Genomic DNA, 8,782 nt, shown 5'->3' on the forward strand with positions numbered 1-8,782 from the left:
GACGGGCGCGGCGTTGCTGCGCCAGACCATTGCTGAGCATGGTCCAAAATTATTTTCAGTAAGTTTTGACATAGCTAGAAATGCTCTGTTCAGTTTATTGGTATCCACAACGATGGCAGAACGCGTAGCGCTGGAAAAGTGGGTTTGGATTAGGCCAAATCGTCCATTTCTTGTCAACCGAATCACGGGACACGCCTTGAGATCTTGCCTCGTACAGAAGGACGGCTAGATAGATCAGGCAGAGCAGAAGCTATAGCTGCCACCATTTGATACATAACTCCATGCCACGCAACGCAATTACGCAATAGAATACCACATTGTTACATCATACCACGCCCAACATTAAATAATAATAGAGTACATGTTAACAGTTTTGGACAAATGCATCTTCATCCAGGAAGATTGTTCCATCACTGAAAAAATGTTCCTCCATTCGACATCGTGAGGAAGGGAACTGTAGTTTGATTGCTTGAACTGCCGTAAAATGTTTGAGCATAGACATTGGGACAGACATGCTTGCTCTGATATGCCTGCTGTGGGACAATTGTGGTTCTCACTTCTCAGCCAGGATGCTGAGATGAGCAGATGGACCAGGAAGACATGATGATCAAAAATTGTGAAGGATGATCACAAAATGTGACGGAGCAGACATAGAAAGCCCTGCGAAATCACGTGCAGTCAATTCTCTGATGTCCCAAGTGGAGTAATGCTTCTCTTGGATGAAGGTTCTTTGTTGGACTCCATTGGAACCAAATGCAAGGGAAGGCAAGTATGAAGAATCCTTGCAAAGCAAACATTTAACATGACTGGACAAGCTTGTAAAAGATAAAAAAAGAAGTTTAATTGAAGTGAATGAGTAGGTAAGTGACCTTTTGAAGACATGCCTCTGTCGAGGAATAGTCCAATTCTCAACTATAAGTGATATTGCGTCTGGTTGCTTCTATTGCTTGGTCGTTCTGAACAGAAGGATGGCCGAGCCACTACCTTGCAGAGGGGCACCGCATTAGATAACCTTTGAAGCACAAATTAAGGGAATATTTCACTTCTTTTTTTGGAAAAACTCGTTGGGATACGTGGTATATCTTTACTGTTGATTATCTTAATTGCCTGAGGATTTTGGATTGGGATAAATTGGCTATTAGCAATAGAAAATTATGAAGTGTGTTCTAATTACTTGAACTTCACGAAGCAGAGGACTGACCCAAGTTGGACGAAAATATTTCAGCAAAATATTACGAAAAGTGAAGACATACATCTTCATACTGGTGCCGAGGATGTCTCCCAGTTTCCATTTCAATAATTGTGGAATGAAGGCTCCAGATATCAACTTCAAGACTGTACTCATTTTTATTCACTATAACCTAAAGAATTTCAAGTAGGTCACACACTCACACATCTCTGGAGTTGGAAACCACGCATGGCAGATCCTTTCAACTGTCATACCTCAGGGGCAATCTAGTATGGGTTTCCTGTGAAAGAGTTGTTTCAACAGAAGAGATTATCTGCTTAAAAAATGTCAGTAAATGGGAAAAAAATCAAAATATATCATTTTGCCTTTTCCATTGCAAAAGAGCTCCGGATAGGCGATAGCAAATTAGCAATCAGAGCCACGTTTGTTTTTATCTCGATAATTCTCAGGAAATAGACAGCTGGTAAGCTAAATAATATAGAATGTATCCAGTAGATGTCAGAATGGCAAAATGGCAAAACATGGTTTGTAATCAGCAAATTACCATGAATGAATTACCACATTGATCAAAACAGAAAGACCATCTTGAAGTTTTAAAATGTCTAGCGATGTCAGAATGAAACATGGTGCAGCTAAAGGCCCACCAAATATAACGATGATTGAAATATTCTCATATGTGTTTCCATTGACACTTCCAAATGAGTAGCAATATCTTCGAGAATACATCAGAAATTTCATGAAGTAAGATGCCTACCAATATTTCTGGATCGTTAGGCATTTCATGCTCGACGCCGATGCGTGCATAGAGCTCGATCCTGCGACTGCACCCGTTTCGCAGCTGCCTATCCGCGCTTCCACCGTGGAACTCACCAATGACAACGACGACCCTTGCAAACAGCCGCGACGCAAGTGAGGGCTCAGAGGTGGTCGTGCCGGGAGAGCAACGAGGCATCCGCGGCCGCGGGCGGGAGAGGAGGCGGTGTGGCGGTGGAATGGAGCAGCGCCGCACCACCGGCGGTAGCGGGAGTTGTAGGGACAAACATGAGGTGAACGGGAGCATGCAGACTCCCCAGGCCCCTGCGTCCTAGCAGGCTGGCACCGATTCCGCATCGTCGCCGTCCATTTAGGCGCCATCACAGTCGCTGTCGTTCGCCCAGGCTGGCGCTGTAGGATTATTTGGAGGTGCGGCGGCGGCGGCAGGGCTGGAGAGGAAGAGAAGGGGGAACGGAAGGCGACGGCGGGGGAGGGCACGGGGAAGAGAAGGCGGCCAGGCTAGATGCCTCTGGAAGATTGTCTAGCACCATTCGATGCTAGATCCGATGGCCGATCTTTTAATTCGTGACGTGGCGCGCTCTGGTGCCAGGGAATAGCCATAGGAAGGACGCGGATTCGTGTTTTAGAGATTTGCTCAGTTCTTGTCGCTGGCTCGTGGAACTTGAAGACACCCCTGATGCTAAGAGAAGCACTACCTTACCACTTTTTGATCAGGAAACCGACAACGATAGAGGTTGTGGAGAAGTGCGAGGTAGCACTCAGCTGGCACACAGTTGCAAGCAGCTAGAATCTAGCTGCTAGATTCCTTCGCGAGGAAAAAAAAATCTGAACCTAACTAAATAATGTTAGAATGTATTGATGTTATTCATTAGTGGGTCATTAGTATTGGCTTCTTGGGCCTGATGGGCTGCGCTGCACAGGGCCATGCGCCCAGGTCTGCATGCGCCGGCACCTGCTTGTGCCTTAGGGTTTTGTGATGTGTTAGGCAAGGATCCCCTAGATTGGATATTTCCTTAGACCCTAGCTGATCCTTGCCTATATAATGTAACATCCCGTTCATTGAAATCAATCACAATTCCTATGCCTATACTTTCCTTCAAATAAGTTTGAACTCGCCACCGCGAACAAGTGAAAAAAAATGCAGATTGTAGAAAAGAGGAGCAGATGAAGACTGGAAAGTGGAAGGGGTTCATCGTTCACCACCGTATGCCCCCAAGCCAGTCACCACCCTCGCGCGCGCTCGTGGACGCTGAAGTTGGATTGTGATGGACGGGTATTTAACTATTTACCATCCTTTATACGTGGCAGTTTTTCGTTTGCCATCCTTACGTGGCTTCTACGTTTTTGCCACTAATTTTCGCGTGATGCTAACAATTTGCCAAAAATGAGAACGTGGCAGGCCAGGTCAGGAGACCGGCGTGGAGGGGCCACAAGAAAAGACCATGCTGCCCCTATCTTATCCCTCCTCTCCCTTTCTTCTTGCTCGAGCTCAAGCAGCAAGCCGAGCGACCACTATCACCTCACCTCCGGCCATCTCGGGCTGCCATCGTCTGATTCCTTCCGAGCAAGGACCTGTGGAAAGGTAAAGGGTCCACTAAGAAGCCGAGGAGAGGCAAAGGAGGCGAAAGAGTGGACAAGAGGTGATAGGCGTTGCCCAAAGAAGAGCAGCTATTCAGGGGAGCTCAACAAGAGAGCGATGCCGAAATGACCAGGAGTTGGTCAAGAATGAGAGGAGAAGAAAAGGTAAGTGCTTCAACTGTGGCCAGAAGGGGCATCTTGCTAGGGACTGTCCGAGTCCAAGAAGACACACAGAAGGAAATGTGGCTACTATGAATGAAGTCATCCATAGTGGGTGGCTTAGGAAAGAAGAGTGGGATGCAGAGGCATGCATCACAACCGAAGATGATGAAGCCTATTTCGTGGAAGACTTACACAAAATGAAGCTCTACCAAATATCATTGCTAAAGAAGAAGAAGACTTCTACTGGATTTATAGTATTTTAATGTGATGATGATGAAGTTTGGGGACTATAAGCGACAAGGAGGAAGATACTAGAGACATGAAGATAGAGCCTAGTCTTCATGAAGATGAGCCACAAGAGTATGGGGCAAAAACAGAGGGAACATTGGTGATCCATGAAGATTCGAAAACACGAGATGAGGTGAAGAAGCTTCGAGAAGGATATAGTTGCAAAGATCTCAGGTATGCCAATACGTCACGAACACATGTTATTTTGTCTTCATACAAGGAAGCATTTAGAGGGCAAACAACTAGAGGAGTAAAGAAGAAAAAGGAGATGTATATTTGCACGAAGTCTATAGGGAAGCTCCAACGAAAGGTTGAGAAGTATGAGTCGAAGGAAGATCAAATCATGTCACCAGGACAAGAGAAGAAGAAGGTTCGAAATGGCAAAGCACAGAAGATGCAAGGGGTGGCGCACAGTGGTCCGATCACCAGAGACAAGTATGTATTGAGAGCGAGTGTTAAAATATGCAATGCATACTTGGAACATTCTAGAAAAGTGGAGAGCAAGTATGAGTAATAGTTATCACGGTTAATGGTGAGGTGTAGAACACTCTAGAGGAAAGATATTTGTATAAAGATGAAGAGAACTCTAGAAATGTAGAAGAGTGTAGAAGGTGGACACATGGCAACACCATATGAACCATGGAGTCCTATAAATAGGGGTGTTCCCCTCCTCCCTTGTCATATCATGGCATAAGTAGGGGTGTCCCCCCTCCTTCCTTGTCATATCATGGCATAAGAGGTATTAAGTAGAAGATGGCAAGATTGCCATGTAGTGTAGTGGTGTCATGATAGGGTAGCCACATAAAGAGTGTAAGTGTCATCTCATATTGTATCAGGTTGAGTTACGAATAAAGATTTGAGATCCCCTCCCAGTTTCTAAGTACTTAATGTATAATTTGTGATCTATCGTAGACTGGCTCTGCCACCCGGGATCACAAAGGGTCTGGGGTTCATCATTGGAAGGCTCTGCCTCCCGGAAGCTAGTTTCATCTGTTGGTAGTCTCTGCCACCCGGAAGCGAGAAGGCGGCTCTGCCGTCGAAAGGACCTTATACACTAAGTAATAAAAATTGAAAAGTCTAACCGACTCTAGAGTGAGTTGGTGTGTATTAGGTGTAGGTCCTCAACATAGTGGGTATTAGGATCACCTCGGTTCCCAACACCGAATAAGAAGAGAAACTAATCTTGTTATCCCCAGCCCATTTGTCGATTAGTCATTTGTTCTCAATTTCACTCATTTGATACGTACCATCCCACAAACTCAAAACCTTAAAATCAAAGTCAATATGCTTCAACACGGAGTCCTTTATCTTGTAATGGCCATTGATTGGACGAGTTAAGCGTTGGTATGCATACTATAGGCATGGCTTTATTATAGCTGTATAGTAATAGTAGTAAAATAGAAAATATCCTACAGACTAACAAGAAGAGGCGTCACAGAGAAAACTATACCATGGTTATTGAGAATCTTCATTGAAGGACCATGTCCTCTTTGACGCTCATTGCACATGTACAGGTCCTTTTTACCAATTGCAGCAGTGTATATGTTCTTCGCGAACAAGTGATGCAATGCACAGCATGTATCTATGAGAGTTAGGGCCTACTTTAACACAGCATAACAAAAAACCTAGTCAAGTCGACAAACCAAAAGTACTTGCAGCTATAGGTAAATATAATGCGCATAAGCAAAGTTAATAGGTAAAGACAAGACGCAACAATATTTACATCTCAGAAAGTACACTTAAACAGCCCAGTAAATATAAGATGCAGCACACTGTCAAGTCATACCTAATCAAGGCTATGGGCTTGATTCGCCAAGTGCTGGGTTAGCATCAAATTCAGTAGGAGGCAGAGCAGGTGGGATATCAGGAGTGGTCTGTGAAGCTTTCACATAGCAGTGCCTAATCTCAAAGATCAGCTTATCAAGCTCAAGCATAAGATCCAAGATCTGGTGAGGAAGAGTCGCCAATAAAGGATAAGCAGCACTAATCACTTCACTCATTGAATCAACTCCCTTGAACAAATCATAACCATGAAGAGGTGTACCATTCTGCTTCGTCGAGTTTATCATTATTCTGAGCTCAGAAATTACAACATCCTGACATGAGAATATCTCTTGGAACGCTGATCCAACTTCGCCTTGAAGTTCAGAAGCAACTGTTGGTTAATGAGAATCTTCATTGAAGGACCATGTCCTCTTTGACGCTCATTGCACACGTACAGGTCCTTTTCAGCAATTGCAGTAGTGTATATATTCTTCTCGAACAAGTGATGCAATGCACAACATGTATCTCTGCAAGAAAGAAAAAATCAATGCAAACTAAGTTTTATTCAGTACATCATCAATGCAAACTAAGTTTTATTTGGTACATCTATAGCCTATGGGGCAGACCCAGGGGCAGACCCAGTGCGAGGCGGCTCCCAATTGAGTGGGTTCTGGGGAAGGGGTAACTGAAGCTTCGAACCCAGGACCTGGTGCTCAGTGGGTGAGCTTCTCACCAACTGCACCAAGCCTGCCCTTCATCTATAGCCTATGACAAATGTAAATAAATGCATGAGTGAATTACATGATCATCTTCCGAAAAATTTCTGATGGGCAGCTTCCACTTACAGACACACCATTCTCAAAACATTTCTGGTAACCTCCTTGCTTCAACCAAGCAGTTAAGCTTCCGTCAACCCAAGACAAGAGAAGCCTTGAGTGACCACTCACTTCATAATGACTTTCAATGGTGATTATAAACTGTTGTCTAATATTTTTCATTAGCGAATAAGAAGAGAAACTAATCTTGTTATCCTTAGCCCATTTGTCGATTAGGCATTTGTTCTCAATCTCACTCATCTGATAAGTACCATCCCACGACCTCAAAACCTGAAAATTGAAGTCAACATGTTTCAACTTGGAGTCCTTTTATCTTGTAATGACCATTGATTGGATGAGGTAAGCGTTGGTATGCTGCTCTATCAGGGTTAACCAAACCGACCGGTCCGGTCAAACCGCCGCCCTCCGGTAGCGGTTTACCGGACTGGTTTGACCGGTAACCGGTGGAAACCGGTTGAATTCAAATCCAAATTCAAATAAATTCAAAAGCTCCCGTGCAACCGGTTCCGACTTGTTTACCGGCCGGTTTGACCGGTTTACCAGTCGGTTTGACCGGTTTGAATTCAAATCCAAATTCAAAAGCTCCCGTTTGACTGGTTTACCTGCCGGTTTGACCGGTTTACCGGCCGGTTTGACCGGTGGGCCTTAATGGGCCGGCCCATTTTTTCTTTTTCTTTTTTGATTTAACTTTAAATCCCCGCAAACTATACTAAATGAACGAATTTTTGAGAAAATTTGACACCATTAGATTCATCGCACCTTGAAGTATTTTTAGGATTTTTTTTTGAGAATTTTTCATTTTTTGAATTTAAATTTAAATTTTGAATTTTGGCCGGTTGGGTATCGGCCGAAACCGGAACCGGCCCGGACCGGTTTGACCAGTAACCGGTTAAACCGGACCGGTTCCCACCGGTTTGGTGAACCCTGAGCTCTATACCATTCCATTGCACTTCTACAGTTGTTCCTACAGTGCATCATGTTACACCGGGGAGAGTGATGCCACCTTTGTGCCAAATTTAGACATCACCTTAAGACGAATGTTCATTACCCCGCCATTAAGTTAACTTGGAGCTTTCCTTCAGAAAAGTTATAACAAGCAGAAGTGGTGATGGCCTATCAAAAAGCAGCAGTGATCTCAAAGATGACTTGAGGCGCTATCGAATTTGGATAGACCTGCGTCCATAAGAGGTCTCAGGTACCACACAATCTGGAAGACTAGAACTAAAGCAGCAAGGTAAATGCAGGAGCTTGAGAAGTAAGAGAGACATTTCACAGATCACCCATTGTATGCTAACATGTAACCAAAAAAAGACACTAATAATGCACAGTTGGGCAAGGAAACAATAGTATTTTACAAAACCATGAATGTTGAGCAAAATAACATGAAAAATACTGAAAAGGACAAATAGAAACAAATTCCATGGCCAAATTGGTCAACGACTATAACAATCAGTCACACATATTACCAACTTGTCCAAGATTGAACTTTAAGTGCACAGTCCAAACAATCCCTTTTACAGAAATCTTCTATGGAGGTGTGCTGGTTAAGCCCCTGACTTGCTCCGAAAAAAAAACTGACTTGATTAAAAGCAATCAAATGCATGATGCCTAATGCACAACCTAATTAAGCAGCCTTCTTTGTTGGGCCAGAACAAATATTCAATCCGTCAGCATACCAAACTTACAGCACAGCATTCATTAATCACCACGGTGGACAAGCAAACAGTTTGTACTTTGTAGACTAATTGCAGTGCACAAGAACAACAAGCTCTATTGAATTCAATACGCTTAGTCACTGCAAAGGTCAACAAAGCCGCGTAGAAGACAACTAGTTCTACACACCACCACTCCTACAAGGACGTCTGAGCATACAGAAGCAAATCCTTTTATGTTACCGTGCCATCACAAATCATTTAACCGTACACCAGTGTTCCACATCCCACAAGGCATACATTAAATTTTCTTCCATTCCAAAATACAAAAGTTTGTCCACCCCAACCTTCAAACGAAACGGAGAGGAGATAAAACTGCAAGCGGTTACCAACAAAAATCGCAAGGATTTTTGTCGCTACAAAAATGGCGCCCAGCCAACCAACCAAAAACCCACCAAAGCGGCGCGATTGACTGCGACGAGCAGCTAAACGACGCAGCGGACTAGCAATCCCAGCAACCGGCACCCCGCAACACCCAG

The 8,782-nt window shown here is 44.0% G+C and overlaps 1 long non-coding RNA gene across 1 annotated transcript; it reads right to left on the minus strand.

The window, feature by feature from the left end:
* Positions 1-196: 196 nt before the first annotated feature.
* On the minus strand, positions 197-929 carry LOC120667352. Its single transcript, XR_005672163.1, has 2 exons — positions 870-929; positions 197-781 (listed from the first exon to the last, which is right to left on the minus strand). It is a non-coding gene; the product is annotated as an uncharacterized LOC120667352 (long non-coding RNA).
* Between the last annotated feature and the right edge of the window lie 7,853 nt (positions 930-8,782).

Source organism: Panicum virgatum, chromosome 3N (assembly GCF_016808335.1).
Source record: "Panicum virgatum strain AP13 chromosome 3N, P.virgatum_v5, whole genome shotgun sequence".
Taxonomy (NCBI): Eukaryota; Viridiplantae; Streptophyta; class Magnoliopsida; order Poales; family Poaceae; genus Panicum; species Panicum virgatum.